General features: G+C 49.4%; 1 protein-coding gene across 1 annotated transcript in view; it reads right to left on the reverse strand.

Moving 5' to 3' along the window:
* The window catches only part of CYTH3 (cytohesin 3), a 60,165-nt gene that overhangs the window by 42,002 nt on the left and 168 nt on the right, over positions 1 to 17,995 (reverse strand). The window lies entirely within an intron of this gene.

Here is a 17,995-nt window from a genome sequence, read left to right on the forward strand (position 1 = left end):
GGGCGGAGCTCATGTGCAGACACGATGCCCGCTTTTGAGCAAACAAGGGCAGCAAGAGATGCGCTAGCGTGCGCTTGCTTGCACACTAAAGCCTGCTGCCTTTACATGTGCACATGCTCTGTGTATACCATAAGTTGCACACACAGGACTTGGGGACATGGCTGAAGAAGAGCTACACTTATATTATTCGTGGAAAGCACAAGCCAAAATGCGGACCTTTCTTGTGACTTTCCATCAAGTGGCTAGCGCCGAGCATGGTGACCGTCCCCCATAATATTCCACACCAGACTGAATGGACTCCCAGATGGCACAGTTCCCATGGCGATAAACAGAAATTCAAGGTGACAGCTTGCCCAGATTTACAGAATTCGAACTGCTTCACGACGACGGTGGCCTCTCCTAATCCAGGACGTCTCGAAATGAAGCCATGCACGAAACACCTTCTGCTGACGGCAAGGGAGAAGAAAACGTGAAGGTTGAGTAGCAGAAGGCAGATTCTGTGCGGATTTACAGCTGCAGTTGACTTATCCTGCACCGTGCTCCAGGGACTGTCCCCGAGAGGAACTTCAGGGTAGTTGAGAAAAGCGATCCCATCTCCGGCTTGCGGCAAGACTCCCTTGAGAAAGAAAGAAGGTTTGCCCCTGGAAGATGAGAACGGGGACTTTCCAGGCTGGGTGAAGAGATGATGCATTTCTCCCGTAAAGGGCCTATTTTATTCCTGCTTCCTGGGAACTGGCATGATAACTTCATGGTCAAAGCCACAGCCTTGAGAGGCCATGTTATAGATTACTAAATTAAAACACTGCTCCTGGTTTATGTTGTTGCATAAATTGCATTATTGTCCTGCCTCCGCAAAGGATTCCTTTGTTTGGGCCTTGAAATCGGAACAAACAGCTCTGTAATTCCCCACTCAAGATACATCCCCCCCCTCCTTGCGTCTCACCCTTGTTTCTATCCTCCCTAAAAGAAGAACAGGATGTGCAACTTGGACATTTACGACCAGACGACTCCAAAATAAATCCCGATCTTGTCTCTATTTCTCCGCTAGCAAAAGAGACAAAGTTCAGGCTGAGAAAGCGAACAAGACGGAGAGTCCACCCGCTCACGACTTTCATTTCAAACCATTGGGATTCAAAACAGCCTTCCTTAAACCGCAAACAAAACTGCAAGTTCTCCTTGGCTTCAGGGCGGAATTTGCAGAACGGCCCTGAAAGGGAGGCAACAATTTCCTGTTGATTTCCCCTTCTTGGACGTTTCTGAACAGCCTCGCTTTTATCCCCCACTCTCTTTAAAGTGAATTTTTACACAATGACTGAGACACACACGAAAATCCCCTTACAGCTGGATCCTGTGTGATTCCCAGATGCGCAGAGCTGCATTAGCAAAGCCAAGTAAGCTGTGGGAGAACTTTCCCTACGCTGCGGCCAGTTTATTTCTCCATCGCGCAAGCCAGCCGCCTGCTCTTGTGCCCTCGTAAGTCCAATTTTGTCTTTTCTGAAACGGAGCTTTAAACACTAAGAGGAAAAAAAAACCTTTTGTAGGGAAGTAAAAAAAGAAAAGAAATTACTACAGAAAGCCCAAAGGAAGTAATCAGCTCCATATGGACATTTAAACAGAACACTGTGAATGAACCAGTGTGCCAAACCCACCCACCCACCGAGTTTCAGAGATGTTTGGAGAATGACGCCTAATTCGTTTTGATTACTAGTTTGATCCAGAACACCACTGGACCGCAGAGGCTGTTTCTTTTTTTTAATCCATTCGTCTTTTGACACAGGTAAAAAAATAATAATAGGGTTATTCCAAGAAGTGCGAAAAATTTCCTGGAGGAATCAGAGAAAAACTTCACACAGACGCTTTTGCCATTCCCGGGGCTTTAAAGGCCATTTACCTTGGAAAACAGCAGGTACCTTAGATCAGGGGTAGTCAACCTGTGGTCCTCCAGATGTTCGTGGACTACAATTCCCAGGAGCCCCTGCCAGCAAATGCTGGCAGGGGCTCCTGGGAATTGTAGTCCACGGACATCTGGAGGACCACAGGTTGACTACCCCTGCCCTAGATTCTTCCTCATGAATGGCCCCCAAAAAGTGTAAAGCCAATCTGAAGCTGAGGTGCCCCAATGCTAACCATGATCACATTTCGCTCTTCTTCCGGGCCCACTGAAATTTGGGAAGGGTTACAGGAGGATTCCGAGCCTCCCCGAGTTGATTAATTCATGCCTCTTCCCTGCTCCGAGAGTCACGGGCTAATCTACCCGAGACGTTTGGCTTTGCGATTCCCTTCCAAGAACATCTGAATGCAAGCACTGCATGTTTTTTAAAAGCGTATATATCGACTGCATAACAAAGTATGCCTTTCCGCCAGCCCAATCAACCAGTTCCTCTTGTTCTTTCTTCACGGGCCTTCCTAAGCCGTCCACAGGGTGCTGAAGGAGGCAAGATAAGAAACCAACCCTGCAGCTTAAGGGAGAGCAGACCCAAGGCCTGCTGAAGCAGCTGCACTGGTTACCAGTCTGTTTCCGGATTGAGTTCAAGGTTTTGGTCTTAACCTTCAAGGTTATAGGCGGCTGGGGTCCTGCATACTTGAGGGACCGCCTACCTCCTTATGCCCCCTGCAGGACATTATGCCCCCTCTGCAGGTAAGAATCTGCTGATCATCCCAGGCTCCCGGGAGGCACACCTGGCCTTGATGAGGGCCAGGGTCTTTTCAGTCCTGGCCCCTACCTGGTGGGATGAGCTCCCTGAAGAGCTGCGGGACCTGTCGGAGCTCTCTGAGATCCCCAAGGCCTGCAAAATGGAGCTCTGGTTCCCCAGAATGTTCCACCGTATGCCAATTATCCATCCGCTCCCTTCTGCTCACCCAGTAGGTCTGCAAAATGGAGCTCTTATGCCAGGCGTTTGTCTGAGTCCGGGTGGTGTCCTGGGGGCTAAGATCGAGCCCCTCTCCCCGGAGGGGGAGGCCAGTATTAGACTGGCCTGGTTCCCCAGAATGTTCCACCCTATGCCCAATTATCCATCCGCTCCCTTCTGCTCATCCATTAGGCCTGCAAAATAGAGCTCTTACACCAGGCGTTTGTCTGAGGCTGGGTGGTGGCCTGGGGGTTAAGATCAGGTTAAGATCGGGCCCCTCTCCCCCAGGGACAGAGGCAAGTACTTCACTGGCCCGGATTCCCAGACCGATCCTTCCTGTGCCCAATTATTCATCTGCTTGCTTTTTTGGACCATCCGGCGAGCATGTACGGGGAACAGTTGTTAACATTATATTTCCATCATGGTACAGAGTGCTTGTTTATGAGGGTTTAAATGGGGAATTTTAACGTTTTAATATATTGGTTTTGTATGGTATTGTAAACCGCCACAAGCCAGTTCTCTGAGAGCAGCCGTCATACAAATCTAATAAATAATAATAATAATATTATAATAATCCAGAGAACTTTCCCAGGCGACTGGATTAATCACTGGAGCCGGTTCGTCGACACCCAAGGAAGGGACAAATTTTGCCGATCGACGTTTGAAAGAAAGATGGAGGAATCCCGAGTTCTAAGTGTGTTTAGTTTTCTTTTCGGATTCAAGGATAACCCCCCTTTCACGTATGCACGCTTCTTCTGAGAGAGAGAGGAACCAAACACTCTTGTTCCTTGTTGCCATCATCTGCGAAGGCCTTACCCTCTTGTATGGGTTGCTACGAAACAGCCAAGCAGCTACAAGGACGTCCACCAAAGCAAGCTCTGTCACAAGCACCGTACGTTTTATGCGAACACACACCCAGTCTTTCCTTAGCAACGTTTTACGCAAAAGGTGTCTTGCTTTGTTCACAGGAATCTGAACGACGCACGGTTTCCTCAGAAAGGGAGGGCAGGATCACACGTATGTGTCAACAGCTGAACAACCAGCAAGCCTTAAGATCAGGGGTAGTCAAACTGCGGCCCTCCAGATGTCCATGGACTACAATTCCCAGGAGCCCCTGCCAGCATTCGCTGGCAGGGGCTTCTGGGAATTGTGGTCCATGGACATCTGGAGGGCCGCAGTTTGACTACCCCTGCTTAAGATCTTCAGATATTTCCCTTTCAGGATGAGAAAGGAGTATGCATCATTTCTCTCTTAACTTTAGAGCCAGTGTAGTATAGTGCTTAAGAGCAACGGTTTCTAATCTGGGTTTGATTCCTCACTCTTCCACACATGCAGTCAACGGACTGAATTTGGCTAGTCCCAGTCCTGTTAGAGCTGTCCTCACAGAGCAGTTCTGTCAGAGCTCTCTCAGCCCTACCTACTCCACAGGGTGTCCGTTGTGGGGAGAGGAAAGGAAGGGGATTGTAAGTGGCTTTGAGACTCCTTTGGGTAGTGAAAAGCAGAATATAAAAGCCAACTCTTCTTCTTCTCGTTCTTCGATGGCTTGATGCAGAACCTGAAAAAGCCTAAGGGCCAGAACGAAATCAACATAATTCACGAATCAATTTTTAAACAGATGCATTACGAGGCATATCTACTTGCATGATTGAAGAGGCTGTTATCAGACTAAACTCATTAACAGAGCCCCTGAGCTTCTCTGGACCTTTAGAGATGGCGATTTCGAAGTGCTACAGATGAGCTTCACAGATTAAGAGAGCAATCCTAAACCGGTTAACTCGCAGGAGTAAATCTCATTTGATTCAGTGGGGCTCAGAAAAGTGTTATTAAGATCAGAGCCCAGGTCTACTAGAATCAGGTACCTTCTCTATGGAGTCAAGACCAAACTCTCCGCTCTGCACATCTTAGATATTTTTGTGTTTCTTTAGCTGCTCTTGCTTCCTCTCCAGCCCTAGCAGGGATCTCAAAAAAGGGATCGACATGCCTGCTTTACCACCCAGCGGATCTGCACAAATAAACAGGAAAACTCGTTTGAAGGGACAGCTTGAATCAGGAAGCAAGGCCATCGGCTCGTTGGGGGAAATGCATTTGAGGCCTGACCGTAGACGACACAAGACACAACTTCTACGACCTTCTGCAGTGTTGTTTAACCTAAACAAAATCCTTGACTCGTCGGAAAAAGTCAGAATTCTCTAACTCAGAGAATTCATATTTCAATCAACGGGGTCTCTACCTCAACAGGTTCAGAGAGGTGAAGATGCCGTCCCTGGACCCAGCTCACATCCACCAAGTTTGTCAGCGGCAGCCGTGAAGAAGAAGAAGAAGAAGAAGAAGAAGAAGAGGAAGAAGAGGAAGAAGAGGAAGAAGAGGAAGAAGAAGAAGAAGAAGAAGAAGAAGAAGAGAAAGAAGAAGAAGAAGAGAAAGAAGAAGAAGAAGAAGAAGAATTGGTTTTTATATGCCGCTTTTCTCTACCTGAATTAGTCTCAAAGCGGCTTTCCACTCCCCACAACAGACACCCTGTGGGGTGGGTGAGGCTGAGAGAGCTCTGATATCACTGCTCGGTCAGAACAGCTTTATCAGTGCCGTGACAAGCCCAGGTTTACAACCCTGAGTGCAGGGGGTTGGACTAGATGACCCAGGAGGTCCCTTCCAACTCTGTTATTCTATAATTCTACCTGGTCACTCAAACATTTGAAAGAAAACACCTGGAGGATACAACGGACCAGCAGGAATAAGCAAGAAGGAAATACTCAATTTCACCCTAAAAGTTGGGTCCGAGCTGAATGTGGTTCAGAAGTGCCACGGCTGCCCCTGATTAGGCAGCTTGGGGACACGCCGAGAAATCCTAGAATCATAGAGTTGGAAGGGCCCTCCAGGGTCATCTAGCCCAACCCCCTGCACAATGCAGGGCACTCACAACCACCTGCCCACCCACAGTGAGCCCGCAGCGAATGGAGCTAAACTGAATTCCCTTTGTGGGAGCAAGATGGTCACAGCCGAAATGACCAAACGAGGGGCAGATGGGACACTGTGCTTATAGACCCTTGGTCCCATGCTTGCCAAAGCGACATCCACACGCTCCTAGGAAGGCATCTTGACAACCCAACCAGTACGACTAGTTTAGGCTGCTCCTTTAATTAGCAGAGTCCTTTGAGAGTTTAGGCCTGCCGTGAAAACTGCAGTGCAATTCCCATCTAAAGGTGACCTATATTCCAGACGGGGCACCGAAGCTGAAAGAGGCAGCCACGCAAAATTATACTCACAGCTGCTCTCCGGCACGGAACCGGATTTCTGGAGCAGACTCTCAGGATGTGACCCACAGCTAGGCCCAAGGATCACACCTGCAACTCTAGAATGAAACAGGTTTGACGGTTTTTAAAAATCTTGCCAGGTTCTTTTTATCAATGTACGTCCCACTAGAGCGGTTTCTCAGGGTTCTCCATCTTTGGAGGTTTTTAAACAGAGGCTGGAGAGCCATCTGACGGAGAGGCTGATTCTGTGAAGGCTCAAGGGGGTGGCAGGTGACAGTGGGTGAGCCAGAGGGTTGTGAGTGTCCTGCACAGTGCAGGGGGTTGGACTACATGACCCAGGAGGTCCCTTCCAACTCTATGATTCTATGAGTCTACCTGGTCGTGAGTGTCCTGCACAGTGCAGGGGGTTGGACTACATCAGTGGTCCCCAACCTTTCCGAGGCTGGGGACCGGCAGGGCATCGGGCCGCGCCCCCGCGGACCGCGCCCCCGCGGGCCACGCCCGCGGATCGGGCCGCACCCGAGCCGCGTCCGCGGGCCGTGCCCACGCCGCGCCCGCAGATCGGGCCGCACCCGAGCCACGCCCGCACCCACGCCGCGCCCGCGGATCGGGCCGCACCCGGGCCACGCCCGCGGGCCGCACCCACGTCGCGCCCGCGGATCGGGCCGCGCCCACGCCGCGCCCACGGGCCGCGCCCACGCCGCGCCCACGGGCCGCGCCCACGGGCCGCGCCCGGGCCGCGCCCGCGGATCGGGCCGAGCGGGCGTGGCCCGCACGGGCGCGGCCTGGCCCTGATTCCCTCTCCCCGCCTCCCGCAGTAAGTAGCTTCCCGGGCCGCAAGCTTGCGGCCTGGGAAGTTTTTTACTGCTGGGGGGGGCGGGGAGAGGGAGCCGCGGCCTGGTGCCATGGCCTTTGCGGCCCGGCACCGGGCCGCGGCCCGCAGGTTGGGGACCACTGGACTACATGACCCAGGAGGTCTCTTCCAACTCTATGATTCTATGAGTCTACCTGGTCGTGAGTGTCCTGCACAGTGCAGGGGGTTGGACTACATGACCCAGGAGGTCCCTTCCAACTCTATGATTCTATGAGTCTACCTGGTCACTAAAACATTTGAAAGAAAACACCTGGAGGATACAACGGACCAGCAGGAATAAGCAAGAAGGAAACACTCACCTTCACCCTAAAACAGGGGTAGTCAAACTGCGGCCCTCCAGATGTCCATGGACTACAATTCCCAGGAGCCCCCTGCCAGCGTTCGCTCCTGGGGCTCCTGGGAATTGTAGTCCATGGACATCTGGAGGGCCGCAGTTTGACTACCCCTGCCCTAAAAGTTGGGTCCGAGATGATGTTCTCACACAGAACACAAGATCAATCTCTACGACCAAAAGTTCCGAATAGTCACAAAGCCTCAACCTGAAATATTGTTCAGGCTCCGAGAAGCCCCAGAAGTGGTGGCATGCACAAGTACGTTGCGGGGGACAGCCAATCGACGGATCACTCATAAAATCATATCCTGCGAGGAGAGAGGGACTAGGCTTGTAGAGCAAGAGGGGAGGTCGGCTCTGGAGACTTCGAGTGACGTCAGCAGCCATCTGGAATTTTGGGAAAGGCCCTATAACCCCTAGGCAGCTCCCGTGCAGCCCCCTGACACTGATGAATAACATGTCCTTTCACATTCAGGATCCCTGCGTACAAAAACGACTAGCAATGCCTTTCATCCTGCACCCAAAAAACTGGTCCTTGGCTCATGATTTGAGAACATCAAGTCCATCTAAATCTAAATTAGTTACAGACAAAATGGCCTGCAGGGGAGTACTGAGTCACATTAGCTGGAAACGTGAGAAGAGTCACTTTTGTTTAGAAAGAGACTCCTTGTTCGGAGGACTAAACATCTGGGTACTGAAAATGATAGATGTTTATAAATCAATATATCAATTTCCGAACGTGAACAAATCTAGGGATACTTAAATCCAGAGATTGGAGCCAAGAACAGGAAAGACAGATTTTTCTACAAATCTGAAAAATGCCCACAGTTTGCAGAAACGATCTGAAATCTGAAAATAATAACCCCCATAATAGAAGTGAGCACCTGTAGCTTTAAGAAGCAAATACCCTCAGTGTCTTTTGCTAAGCAACCGTAACTGTAATGACAGCCTTCAAGCCTTGGTTTCTGTCAGTAAAAGGCCGGGGGAGGGGAGAGGTAAAGCCCTTTCCAGGGCAGTTCTGGCCCTTGAGGGAGGACTCACTGGGAGCAGTCACACCAGCAACCATCAGGCAACATGCAACCACACAAGTTGTGTGACCCAGCCCAGTCTGGCTGCTTGCTACTTTTCACCAGAAGCCACCACATGAAAGTCAGTATGGTGTTGTGAGTTTGAGACTAGGAGCTGGGAAACCTGAGTTCAAATCATCCACCTGCCATGGAGGCTCACTGGATGACCTTGGGCCAATCAGGTGAGTTCTCACCTCACCTGATTTCAGAAGACTGCTGAGAGGATGAAGTGGAAAAGAGGAGAGTGATTTAAGTCATGGGGGGCCAAACTGTGGTTCTCCAGGCGTCCATGGACTGTAATTCCCATGAGCAGATTGATTAGCAGAGGCTCATGGGAATTGAGGTCCATGGATGTCTAGAGAGCCCCAGTTTGGCCACTCCTGATTTAAGTTGACTTGGGTTCTCCATTGTGGAGAAAGGTGGGGCATAGATGCAATGATATAGTTGAAGATGGGGAGCAGATAAAAAATAGATTGGTTGGTGGGTAGGAAGGAGTGAAGGAAGCAGAGAGAGACGATGATATGAACGTTACCAGGAGGAGGGAAAGAGGAAATAGCATGGAGAAGAGGATTCAGGTGGAAAATAAGGTCATCCCCCAATTCTTGGGGGTTCAACATCACATATCGTTACCCAGCCTGGCAGCCAGTATTGTATAACTGGACCATAGTTCTCCTGGGTAGACTGTCAGGGGGAGGGATAGATAGGAAGCTGAAACAGGGGAGATAAAGGTAGGTTGGTGGGTGGATGGGAAGGTGAGAAGGATGCAGGAAAAGGGGAAAGAGTATGGCGGAGGTGGCCAAACTGTAGCTCTCCAGATGTCCATGGACTACAATTCCCACAAGCCCCTGCCAGCACATGGACATCTGGAGAGCCACAGTTTGGCCAAACCTGGAGGATGGTTTTTTTCAGGGATGGGAAAGAAGAAACAGATATAGAAAGTGGAAATAAGATAAGAGTCCTTGAAGATCTTCCTCTTGTATGTCCTAAAGTCAATCAATCAACAGTTCATTGTTGAATCAAAAGACCCATCCCGACCCCCTGGACAATGATCCTCCAGGCCTTCCTGTCCTCTACCATTCCCCGGAGTCCATTTCAGTTTGCACCGACTGCTTCAGTGACTCCATCCAGCCACCTCATTCTCTGTCTTCCCCTTCTTCTTTTGCCCTCGATCGCTCCCAGCATCAGGCTCTTCTCCAGGGAGTCCTTCCTTCTCATGAGGGGGCCAAAGTATTTGAGTTTCATCTTCAGGATCCGGCCTTCTAAGGAGCAGTCAGGGCTGATCTCCTCTAGGACTGACCGGTTTGTTCGCCTTGCAGTCCAAGGGACCCGCAAGAGCCTTCTCCAGCATAACCATACAAAGCATAAAATACACATCGCGCTAGACAACAAACAACCACTAGGTAACAAATAATATTGCTTTATGATCTGATGAAGTTATTCCTGTGATTTATTCAGGCTCTATACCGCCTTCCCAGAACCGTGTAAAAAAATATTTTAACAAAGTCTGGACTCATCGCGCTATAGGTTTCACAAACCTCCAGAAAGGAATTCAGTAAATGCAACACAGATGTTCACCGAAAAAAAACAAGGAAGAGTGTTTTTACTTCATAGCAACCAAACGGGTCAAGCCATTTCCTCCTTCAAATAAATCTCAGGGGACCATGGAAAACATATGGCTTTCTAGCCGATTGTGTGGGCTTAAAACCAGCGAGGGGAAATATTGCAGTCCAAAGGTTTGCTGGACCAAGGTTTTTTTTTCTTAAAAAACACAACGCATCTGTTCGATTTAAAGATACAGTCAGCATCTAAGCAAAGAAAGAATGCGACTTGCAGATTAATAACAAATGCTCCAGGACAAGAGCATGTCCACACCGCTCGAAAATAGAACATGACCAAGTTTAAGCTGCCAACGTGAGTTTTTCGTTGATCCAGCGTGTGTGTTTTACATCAGGCTCCAATTACACATTTATTCCAGGAGGAATTCTGCCTCGTTCCAGCCAAGTATTTATGGCTGCCCGTGACCCAGGCAGTTGCTAAACACAGATCCTCCGAAACCTGTATACCCACATGCCTTCCTCATACTGTACCAAACACCCGACTGCTACAGTACGGACACAATATAGAAAGACACTCAGCCATCTGTTAATGCATGAGCATTTCCACGGAAGGAGATCCCTCTGAGCCTTTGCACTCTGGCACGTCTGGTCCGAAACCACGGGGGTTGTGACAAAAAGAAGGCAAACGCAGAACTACAAAAAGACTCTGCTTTCCTCTAGGGCAGTTTGGCTGTAGCCTCTAGCACTGCTCAGGATGCAATAATTTGCAGACAGCAGCTCCGGCGTTTACAACAAAAACACAGTCCAGTTGGCACCTTGAAGACCGACAAAGATTTATTCAAGGCGTGAGCTTCCGAGTGCAAGCACTCTTCCTCAGACTACGTGAACAAGCATCGTAACTGTGGAGATATAAGGCCGAAGCAAATTGTGGCAGATTAGTAAATGGTGTCATAATATCAGAATTCAGCCATATTATAATTCCTTGCTGGAACAGCGAAATCGGTCCTTCTGAGTTCAGTTGCAGTTCACAAAAACACTGGAGAAATAAAACTGCCCACATGGGTCATTAATAGCAGATACTTCCCAGTTGCAAAAAGAAATAATGATAAAAGGAATGATTATTTTTTAAAAAACAGCCACGGCAGAAAGACTGCTGCATCGCAACAGCAGGAGTCTGAGAGACGAAACGATCAAAATTGCGGGCGAGATGATAGGGTACACATACAACTTTAATGACTGTTTTTATGCGACATGTTGAAGGACACCCTTTGGTGTCCTTCTGTGTGGAGTGTTGTGTTTATAAGATCAAAGGGCCACCTGGCACAGGAGGATAGAATCATAGAACCATAGAGTTGGAAGGGTCCATAGAGGCCATCTAGTCCAACCCCCTGCTCAACGCAGGATCAGCCCTAAGCATCCTAAAGCATCCAAGAAAAGTGTGTATCCAACCTTTGCTTGAAGACTGCCAGTGAGGGGGAGCTCACCACCTCCTTAGGCAGCCTATTCCACTGCTGAACTACTCTGACTGTGAAAAACTTTTTCCTGATATCTAGCCTATATCGTTGTACTTGAAGTTTAAACCCATTACTGCGTGTCCTCTCCTCCGCAGCCAACGGGAACAGCCTCCTGCCCTCCTCCAAGTGACAACCTTTCAAATACTTAAAGAGGGCTATCATGTCCCCTCTCAACCTCCTTTTCTCCAGGATGAACATTCCCAAGTCCCTCAACCTATCCTCATAGGGCTTGGTCCCTTGGATCTGTCCTTGGGAAGGGCGGTAGCTCATGCACACCCCAAGATGGCAGGCCAAAGACACAGAGTTATCCAAAACCACCGGGGGATGTCAGAAATTAGATTAAAGAGGCAAAATGCACAAACACTGAAAACCAAGGACAGGGCTCCCGCCAACCAAAAGTCATAACAAGGCAATGATCCTTGACTGCACTTCCATTATTCAGTTTCCTAAAACGAACCAAAATTCTGCGGTTCTATGAAAGGAAACCACTGGTTACGTCTGTGTAGCAATTTCCAAGCCATGGGCTTCACACGGGCTTCGAGCCCCTGCAAATATTAGTCTTTTGTTCCTTTCCGAGCAGCTAAAAACAGTCTAAACATGGCTTCTTTGCCTAGAAGAAATTAAAACGGCAAAATTTGCAGTCGCTAGGGACAGAGAGCTACCAGCAAATTATCTGGGTGGACTTTTGCCCAAGCCCTGGTTGGCACTCACAAAGAACTTGGAAGAGTCAGAGGATATTTCTTCTCCCAGACTAAAGCGTCTCTCCCCAAACCAGATGCATTTGTGAGACAAAGTCTACAGAAGTTGGCTTGTCACAGACCGGCCCGTTATGACTTTCCATCACTGCGTTAAAAGGGGAGGGGGGGGGAATGAAGAACAGAAAATTATTCTCAGGAGGAAAAATACTAAGAGCTCCTGATAATGCAGGTCATTCATAAGCAGAATTTCCGCTGATTTGAAAAAGAGATTATGACCCAGCTGCAGGGTGGGCTCTGTGGGAGGGGAGCGATCAATGAAGCTTTAGCAGCATAAGACATAAACTGAACCCTTATTAGGCCATGAATAGGTATTCAGGAATAGTCCCGGCTTTATTTAGGGAGGGCACTTGTCCCTCCAAACAAAACTAACAATTTTAACCCGACACACAGCCTATTATCAAATTGGATGTCAAAATCTTACCCTGGCAGTACCAAATCGCTGTTACTAATGGCAAGCTACAGCCGAAGCTACAGAAAAAAATGATTCAAGAGAAGGCGATCGACAGAGAAATCAGACCCATCGCGGTGTTCGGGCATTACAAAGAGCCTTGGTACAGAACACAGAAGACTAAATAACATTCATATTAGAAACCGAAGGTCATTATATAAAAGCAAATCTCAGTGAAAGAATCATAGAGTTGAAAGGGGCCATGCAGGCCATCTAGTCCAACCCTCTGCTCAACGCAGGATCAGGCAGAGGTGGTCAAACTGTAGCTCTCCAGATGTCCATGGACTACAATTCCCATGAGAACCCACCACCTCCCGAGGAAGCCTGTTCCACTGAGGAACCACTCTCACTGTCAGGAACTTCTTCCGGAGGTTTCGATGGGATTTCTTTTAAATTAATTTCATCCCATTGGTTCTGGGATGGCCACCGTGGGCTTCGGTGATTGCCAAGTTGGCCGAACCGCGCCGAAGCACACAACCCTAGTTCCAGCCCAGGGCTGGTAGCCCTCACCGTCTACCAGTGACCTCGCCTACTGAGAATTAGGGTCATTCACAGTCTTTTGCTATATAAAATAATAATAGAGTTGAAAGGGACCTAGAGAGTCATCTAGTCCAGGGGTAGTCAAACTGCAGTCCTCCAGATGTCCATGGTCTACAATTCCCATGAGCCCCTGCCAGCAAAGGGGCTCATGGGAATTGTAGTCCATGGACATCTGGAGGACCACAGGTTGATTCTAGTCGAACCCCCTGCAGAATGCAGGAAATTTACACTACCTGCCCAACTAGAGTGACCCCGATTCCACGCCCAGATGACCAAACCAGAAGACACCACTTGTTGAACACGCCCTCGCTGGTCCATCAGAACGCCAAGTTAATACTACATGAAAGTCAAGTCAGGGTTTTGGGATCGGCCTGCTTATGTAAAAGCTTCCTGACAACGCAAGAATGCCAGTGGTATGACCACACCGCCTTTCACGTCATGGCAATTTTCTCTCACAGGAGCAGAGAAGTGCAACAAACACACACACACACACACAGATCTGGGTGCCAACAATCCAGGCATGCTTTCTCTGCTGCCCTTAGATTTAAGAGGGCCATGAATATCATGAAGTGAACATTCACAGGGCCATCAAAAGAGGAGAAGAAAACACAAATTTGACCCAGGAGGTCCCTTCCAACTCTAGTATTCTATGATTCTCTATGGTCCACATTCATCAGCAATCCTATATCTTGACATAGTAAGAGAAGGACAGGGGGGGGAAAGGAAATTGTTTGGGTTTTATTTCCTTTGCTGGAACCTTTCCTTCCCATCTGCAGGAAAGACAACTCCCAGTGCTATTTTACTTTGCCTGTTCTTTTCTTTTAAGGCCAATGAAACCAAGTTGGAGAATCTCTGGCCTACAGAATGAAAACACACACTTTAAAAACACACACGCAGAGAAAGAGGTGAGTCAAGCTGGAAGGAAAACAAAAGGATGTCAGAGGTTGAAAATATGCGTTCTAATTTTAACATGAAAGAAACCGCATTAAAATTCTCAAGATTCCCAACTGTTGCAACACCTAAAAGGAGAGACACGGCACAGCCTTTTTAAAAAGTATCCCGAGAAACCCTTAATCCTATGTGGTTTTTCTAACCTTATAAACCAAAATAAATCCTCCAACAGACAACAACACCGGACCTAACCAGAACTGCTACCAGCTGGATCCATAAGAACTTGCACAAACATTCAACCTGCAAAACTTGTCTGCAAAGGAAATTTGGGCAGAGACATGCTAAGCATGTGTGTGCGCACATGCGCGCATTCTCAATTTTTTCTATGGACATCACAAGGTGCCATCAGCAGACGAACTTCTTGGTCTCAAGTGAATTATAGTTCACTATTCCCCCCCTCAAATATTTCTGAAGAACTATGAGCGACAAGACTGGCCCAGTATAACATACATACAACTGCACCAGCTGAGTTTTTAGCTCCATTTAATTTGTTCTCAGCCCTTTGTGTCTGTCCTGAGCTTTGGGATCAAAGCACAAAGGCTCAAATTCTGGTGACTCTCCAGGCGCCGGGGTGGCCAAACTGCGGCTCTCCAGATCTCCATGGACTACAATTCCCATGAGCCCCTGCCAGCATGGGGCAGAGGCTAATGGGAATTGTAGCCCATTGACATCTGGAGAGCCGCAGTTTGGCCACCCCTGCTCAAAAAAAAAAAAGGAAAGCAACCACTAGTATTAACACTACCCCCTCGTGACCTTATCATTCATAATCAACAAAAGACAGTATCAACAGGCTGTTTGTGAGAGACGTAAAGGAGCAGGGTGCCTCTAAGACGCCAGGAAATTTGTTTAGACAAGTGATTGGAATATGGAACCTCTTGGACCCAGGTTCGAACCCTCACACGGCAATAGAAGTTTGCTAAGCTGTCTTTGGACCCACCACACCCACGCTGAACAGGACACACCTGACAGGGTAGTTGCAAGGATAAAACGCAAGGAGGGGGGGAAATGACATGAGCTGTTTTGGTCCCCATGGGGAGGGGAGGGAGGCAGGATGAAACATAATAGATTATTTGGTCTCCCCCTCCCCTGTGCCCATTCCGTGGCCAACCAAACCAGCCGGAAAACGTGCGCAGATCTCCTTTTTGAAAACAGTGTCCTGCCTGTTGATGACTAAACAGCTCGGGAAACAGCGGCTGAGAAATGTTCATGGCAGCATTGCTTGTTTGAAGAAGCTATCACTGATTCATCCTGGCATGTCCCCTTTCTTGTCAAGATAAACACGCCACGCCCACCAGGTTTCCAGCTTCCGAGTCTGGCGCAACGCGACCTGGCTCACACGCTCCTCCTGCAACCAAAACTTGACAGATTTATCCGGCGACAAACACACGGGAAGACTTCTGATTCACTCTCCAGGGCTTGTCAAAGCTTCTTCCTGGAGCTGCCGGAACGGCCGCATCACCTTGGAAATGGACAGCCACGTCGCCCACGCACAGCCGAAACACAACCTGTCAACATCTGACAGTCACGTCGGAAGTTCAAGTCATGGGGGTGTCCCTTCGAGGTGAACATCTTGAAAAGGTCAAAGAGCCGGGCATGCCCAGCCTGGCTTTGCGAGAGAAGCATTTTGCAAAAATTTAAGAGGCTGTATACGGAAACAAACCTCTCCACCTTTTACTGCCCCATCTAGGCAAAGGTAGCTCAAAAGGCCCGTTTAGACCGTGCAGACGGGGATTATTCTGCTTCCTGCAAAATACACGTAGGATTTCAGACAAGCGGAGGGGCGGCATCCCCACAAGAAACACAATGATTTCACGGTGTCACCAAAGAGCAACTAACAATTTGCTGCCCGCATTAACCACACGGGCCTGAATCGATTTCCTGAAAGCATCCATCCACTGTATTTCTCGTCTTCTAAAGGCTGCCTGTCTTTCCCGGCCCTTTCTAAATGACCAGGCTTCCTCCTACATTAATAAGTCACTTTTTCTTACCACTGACACAAAGCCTGAACAAAATGCATTCATTTTCCGTCTTTCAGAAACAGTTGGCCTTTTTAGGGGCAGTTTAGGAGGGGGGGGGGGGAGAGATTCATAAGTTAGCAAACTCCCCACAGTATAAAGTTCCCTATTGTCCTCGACAGGGAACGAAGCAAGAAGTAAGAACAGCGTCCCTATATCAGAATTAGCAAAAGCGGGCAGCTCTCGGTCGCCTTGCCAGAGAGACCGGCTCTGATCTGCTGGCAACAAACACTCCTCTTCATAAAGAGGCCTGAAAATGATTCAGTTCTGCGCATTATTCTGCCCCCTTAATGACCCATCTTGAGGGTCGCTGATAAATATGTGAAAAGGCAATCCGTAGGCGACCGTGCAGGGAAGAAAGCGCATGAATGGGGAGCCTGTGCACAGCTAAACGGCCGGAGCAAAAGTTGGGAGGCATGCCTCAAAGGGCGCGGGCCGTGAGAGGCGCATCACCTGGGACGGGGTGGGGGAGTTAGGGGTGCAATGGAGTCCAAGGGAGGGTAAAGTCACCCCCGCTGTCAAAACGGACCCAGGGCTGCGCTGCCCAGAATGCCAAAGATCATTTCTACACCGCTGTGCATTCTGCCAGTCGCCAGTTTTCAGAACGTATTATGAGGCGCATCCAGAGAGCCGTAGAGAAATATACTGTTGTGTTACTTGGAGAGGATGTGGGTATCCTTTGCTACGGTTTGCTTGCTGGGCACAAATGCCACCCCGGTGGGGAAACCACACCCGAATAGTTCAATTCGGATAATTCCGCTCCGATTCTGGCATCTGGCTAAATTCTGCACCTCAAAAGCAGACGCAAACCAAAACAGCCGCAGCCAGCCAGGGACGGGCTGGCCTGTCGTTCGAGAGGGTGCTGGGCGCATAAAATCACACCCTAAGGGGTGAGCCGAATGTCAACCTTTAATGGATCCTTTAACGGCAGGGCTAAAAGGAAGGGGCCTTTTCCTAAGCACCCTGATTTAAATAGGCGCAGCGAGGCCACATGAGTGGTGGGGAGCGCGGAAAAAGGAGCGGTATGTGGGAGCAGCGCATGAGCCTGACCTCATGCTCGAGGGACGTGTGGCCAACAGGACCAAGGTCACCCCAGCAGAACGAAGAAGCCCCCGGGTGCCGAAGATGGGTGCTGGGCCAGGGCGGAGGCCCCCGTGCCTAAAAGGCCCCTCCACTTGGGTCCCGTTCAGCTAAAAATGCGCTCGAGCACCCCGCAGGCGCATGGGAAGCAAAGGCGGACTCCTTCAGGGGCTCAGAGGAGGAAATATTGGAAATAAACAGGGGGGGGAGATCAGAGCTGGGTTCCGCTCAGTGGGGGGCGCCCCATTGCAAAAACAAAAAGGGCAAAATACACATGGGATTTGTGTCTTCCCTTCCTCTCCAACACAGCAGAGCATGAACATTTGTCATATATTTGCAATATTTCCAAACAAGGCACCACCTAGGAGTGACTAGAGAGACGCAAGATCAGGTGCTAATTGGGGGTCAGCCTGGCCCGCCTCGCAGGGCTGTTGTGAGGGCAGGCGCAGAGGGCGGGGGCGGGGGGGGGCAGAGAAGCCGGGTTTCTTCCGGGCAGCCTCAGCGCCCTAAAAGTTTTGCAAAGCTCAGGGAGAGGCGCAAAACCTTTCAAAATACCCCCCCCCAAAAAAAAAAAAAAAAACAAACTTTGGCCTCCCCAATATTGACAGGCAGCTCTTCAAAACACACACACAAACAAACACACACACACAACTCCCAAGTGCACCAAAAGGCACCGCCGCCCCGGCCCGGGACAAGGTGGGCGGAGGAGCACTCTGCCCGCGCTCAGAGGCACGCTCGCCCCGCCGCCCCGCCGCCCTCCTCAC

Source organism: Paroedura picta, chromosome 17, assembly GCF_049243985.1.
Source record: "Paroedura picta isolate Pp20150507F chromosome 17, Ppicta_v3.0, whole genome shotgun sequence".
NCBI lineage: Eukaryota > Metazoa > Chordata > Lepidosauria > Squamata > Gekkonidae > Paroedura > Paroedura picta.